Source organism: Aptenodytes forsteri, unplaced genomic scaffold (genome assembly GCF_000699145.1).
Source record: "Aptenodytes forsteri isolate BGI_AS27 unplaced genomic scaffold, ASM69914v1 Scaffold212, whole genome shotgun sequence".
NCBI classification, from domain to species: Eukaryota; Metazoa; Chordata; class Aves; order Sphenisciformes; family Spheniscidae; genus Aptenodytes; species Aptenodytes forsteri.
The window spans coordinates 2,039,633-2,044,665 of NW_008795487.1; the positions used below are offsets into that span (position 1 = coordinate 2,039,633).

The 5,033-nt window shown below is 39.8% G+C and overlaps 1 protein-coding gene across 1 annotated transcript in view; it reads right to left on the reverse strand.

The window, feature by feature from the left end:
- Positions 1–5,033, reverse strand: part of SLC9A7 (solute carrier family 9 member A7) — a 100,882-nt gene that overhangs the window by 82,901 nt on the left and 12,948 nt on the right. The gene's annotated exons all lie outside the window — the stretch shown is intronic.

Below are 5,033 nucleotides of genomic sequence, written 5' to 3' on the forward strand. Positions count from 1 at the left end.
TTTTTTAAAAAAAAAAAAAAAGGAATTCCGAGTACTGAAAATGTCTGGTTTTAAAGAAATATAAACGGCTGTAAAACTCGGGTTTGTGGTTTTTTTTGTTTTTAACAGCTTCAGCAGGAGTGTGCTTTGTTTTTGGCTACCAGAGGAATTCCCTCCCAGTTTCCAGTGGTGGCGTGAGCAGTGCTGACATTTCTGCTCCTGTGGCATTTCTCCCAGAATTGTTATTTTCAGTCACAACTTCTAACATGTATTTTAGCCATTATTTTGCATAAAAAGAAAGCAGAATACCTTTGGCCGCATGTTTAATTAGTCACACAGCAGATCCTATCTCCTTTAGTGCTGTCCTCTTTCTTAACATTGCTGCCTGGCCGTTTCTGAGGGTATTTATTGGGGTGCTCTTGTTACAAGAGTCTCTCTTCCAAACTTTCCTCCTGCTAGTAGATCTGGAATTGTCTCTTGTCACATATACTTTTGTTTAGGAGACTCCTTTGTAGAAACATTTTCAAGATGACAGCTATGTAAATCCACATTTTTATTTATATGTAGTCCTTTTGAATATGGTATTTATGCAAACTCCTCAACAACCTTCAAATTAATTATGTGCAATTACCTTTGAATATTGGATTGTGCAGGGCTGAAAGTTTACATTGATAGTGCCGTCATTTGTAAACCTCTTAGAGATAAAAAGCATTAATTTGCCCTGAAGACCTAGCTCTTAAACCTATACGAACCATTAAAAATTACTGCCTCAAGACTGCCTTACATTAGATCTCACACTCAAAATTAACATTTCTGGTATAATGAGAACATTATACTGCTAAATCTTTATTGTGTATCTTTAGGATCTACAACCTACATACAGTATAATGTATATCTTTAGGATATAACAACCTACAGGCCTCACAGCAGACTACAGGCATGCAACACAGTGCTAAGTATGTGTAATGCTGATAAAGTTGTAAAATAAGAAGCTGAATGGCAATAACAGGCTCTCTTCTGTTTTTATTGTGTACTGCATAGTGCTGGGTAAAGTCTGTCGCTAAGTGTATGGTGGCTCTTTTTAAGACGACAATTTCCATGTATATTGTAATTTCATCTACCTCTCGGCCTAGCTGCAGTCAGGGTCCTAAGTTACTTTCCACAAAGTCTTCCACCAGTAACTTGTGTTTTAACCTTCAACGTTCACACAGGTCACTATGGACTATGCCTCTTGCTCTCCAGGCAACAATGAGAAATATCCAGGCTATTCTTTTAATAGTTAAGCGTAATAGCCCAGTTTTACTTTTTTTTTCCCCCAGCTGAACTATGTTGTTTGTGGAGGAAAGCATTCATCCATAGTTTGGCACGTCACCATCAGCACAAGCTTTAAACCTCCACATTCACATTTACGGGTGTTTTTACTGCTGCCTTGCCCCTGTGGCCTCTGCACAGCTGTCACCTTATCCTAGGAACACTGAAAATCAATACATCAGTAGGTACTGTCCCAAAATATTTTTATTGGATAAAAAAAATTATGTTCACCACTGTTGTGCACAAAATCGAGCACAACTCATTCTTACTCTGGACTATGTGGATGTAACTAAATCCCATACACAAATTGGTGATGGGAATATGATTGTTTCTGTCCATTTAGGAGGTCAAAATTTAATAGTGATGTAATTAAGGTATCCTCAACTCAGTGCTCTAATATGTTGTTGCCAGGGAATTTGATATGCATAGTGTATTTGGTTCCTACAGGCCAAAGTTTGCTGTCTCTTTACACTCATGGATTGGTATCATGGTGCACGAGTAGTTTAACTGATTTAAACAGGATCATCTGGAGCATATGATATCAAATAAGAAAAAAGGTATCAAGTTGAGCTTGTCTATACATCACTGTAAACCAGGCTGCATCCTTGTAAGACAGCTGTGTTCACACAGCTCAATTCCTTACAGCGGTGTAGCTAGCAGATTGCTGTGGTGTTTTCAGTCCATTAGGAACATCAGTAATTTCACCTCAAGGGGTAGCTCTGTCGCTGTAATAACCCTGTGGTTACAGTTTGTGCTCCAAACTTTTTCTGGCAGGCCTCCACCTGCCCTCCCAAGCTGTTCTGCACTAAACCTCCTTCGTGTTCTTTACAGGTGGTACCTGGATGTTACCTCTGTCTGGAGGCCACCACATATGTTGCAGAAGTCAGCCTGCCTGCTTAGCAAAACTATAACTTTGTTCTATTACTGCTTTCTTCCCACTTGTTATTTTTCATCTGGTCCCAGGCAGAGGTCTTTGACCTGCTTGCTGTTTGAGAGGCCACACTTGAGGCAGAAACGATGTGTGCTTAGGGAGATGGAAGGCAATGGCCAAGTGGGATCACAACAGAGGTATCAAAGACTTAAAATTAAAGCTATGACACGGCACTGAAATAGAGAGAAGGACAAAATCTAGCCATTTGACAGAGGTCAGCCATACCTGGAGGGATGCAGGAGGATTTTGGTATTAAATGCTAATAAATATGTGCTTTTGCACATAGCCTATGATTGACTCGCAGGGTTAATTCACAGAAGTCTGACCAAAACACCATAGAGAGAGATATGGATCTGCCCACCCCATCCTTTTTGACAACCAGTCTTCTCTTATTAAGAAGTTCAGCCTGCCAGAAGCACCATCTAATAGTCCGTTCAGCATTTCCATAATTTCCTTTGTTATGAAAGTCATTGTTTTCACATGAACTGATACGCACTTCAGGTTTACTCTTATTTCCAGAGTTGAATAATGCCACGTGAGGCAAATGTGAGGTACTATTTTCAGTCCTTGCTCTCTGAGCTATTGGTGGTAACATTGCTCCTTGTCCGTAACAATGAAGACCTCGCACTCTGTCCAGACCTTTTCTGTATTACACAAATCTGTCGAGGCTGGCCCTTTCTGCTGATGAAAGCAGCAGTTTTTGAGATTTTCACTGATCTAACATGGCATTGTAGGACTGGTTCTGATAAAGTAAGGCCTCACAGTTGCTTGCGCTTGTAACAAACTGGAAAATCAAACAAATCCTTATCTTAATAATGTATGTGGTCTGTTTATGCAACTTCCCTTGCACACTCAAATTTTCTAGTATATTAATCCAGAATGCAGTAGCAAGTTCATTAGCAGACAGGTAGGTATGTATACTATACTACAACCTTGCAGTATGTAGTATGTCATAGCTAGTATGTCAGCCACTTTCCTTAACACTTCCCTTTCTTTCTCCTTTCTTCCCATTTAAACCAAAACCTCCCATCTCTGTGCTTTCAAATGACAACCCATTTTGAACCTATTGCCAACTTCTGGCAATAGTTGGATTGCCAGAAGCTACCCTCCGGTGTCCGTGTAAGACATCCCCAAACCCCGGGATCCCAGAAAACATGCCCTATTGCAGACGTGAGTTTAAAGACAACTAAGTGTTCTGCAATTAAATTCTGAAGAACATGTCATATTTTGACTCAAAAAGGAATTTGTTTGAAACTCCAGTTTGTTGGAAGTGCTAACAATCGTGACACATTTCTCTGTTAGTACCAGTTCTGCAGAGGTGTCGTATACCTGAGAAAATGTCAGAACTGCCATTTTCCATCAGTGCAAATGCAGAAATCAACCTTAGCCTTTCCAGTAGACAAAAGTCTAGCTAGAGTAAAAGCTGTTCTGTGCTATTTGCAAGGTGCAAAAGTCACTCACTGTGTAGCCACATCTCACAGCTTTTATGTCATTGTAAACTTTCAAAGCGTCTGAGAGGGACATGACTAGAAATTTTATCTACAGAAGGTGCTCTGCCATCTTCCTCATACACAAACAAATTGCTTTCCCCTTCTAGCTGTATGTGATATCAGGAAGTATCATTCTACCAGGGACAAAGCAGGTTTTCTCTCATTCCTCAGAAGGCAGTTCATTACCCTTTGCAGATGCAAATCATGGTTATAACTTTCAATGTTATAATTGTTCAAAGAAGCAGCTAAGTGATCGCTGTTCTCATCACTCCCCACCACATTCTCCATAAATATTTAAACAAGTGAGTATCTTAGTGCCATGGCTCAACTTGTGCCAGAGGAGTCTGAAAAAGTTCTGGAAAAGAGCAAGTGAGCCTCAGTTGAGGCACATGAATTATAATTTTACCTCCTGCACAAAATTAAATTTGTCTACCCTGTAAAGTGTTATGTGAACATCATTTGAAACTGCAAGCATGCACATGGATGCTCTGTTACTGTCAGCTGTGAGTTGGCCACTACCAGAAACAGTGCCTATGGAAGGTTTCCTCAAACACGGTTCTAAAGCACAAAGGAGGAAAGATTGGGAAAAACGTGGGTACAGTGTTGTGGCATTCAAATTTGTTATAAAATATTTCTATTCTATATTTGTACAATTATGCCAAATCTTTTGACAAAGCTCTCCTGGAAAAGCCCGCTGTTGTGTTCTTGATAGAGAAACAGAAAGTCAAAATTATGTTTGATTAAATCTTGATGACAATCAGTACACTATGCCTGTAGGCATTGCATAGGCTGGAAAGCGAATCTTTGTAAGTAAAGTTATGCTAAGTATCTTGGCTTCATCTGAATTAGGCAGCCCAGAGGCATGGCTAGACATATGAAAGAAAAAGGTTAGATCTATCTTGAGAAGTTATATCTGAGGGTACTTATTTTTGCTCTTGTTCTGGAAAAAAATCAGGAAACTTCTAGTTTCTTCTACAGGAAAACAAGCTCTCCTGTAAATATTAGATCCTAAAACATCCACGGAGAAGCGGGCTTGAGTGATAAATGGCTCCCATCATGATGGACGCTGCACTCTGCAGTTTTGAAAGAACCCCAGTGGTTTGGTAAGAAGGTATAATTTGCCTGCCATATTTCCATAGGCTTTTTTTCTGCTGAAAGGGCTGAATTATTAACAATATACTAATACAGTAAATTTGTATAATCTAAGCAATCTCCTACATAGATAATGAATAACTTACTAAGAGAGCGACAGAATGTCAGTTAACTGGCCAGTAATCGCAGGATGGCTGAGGTCAGAAGGCACCTCTGGAGGTCATCTGGTC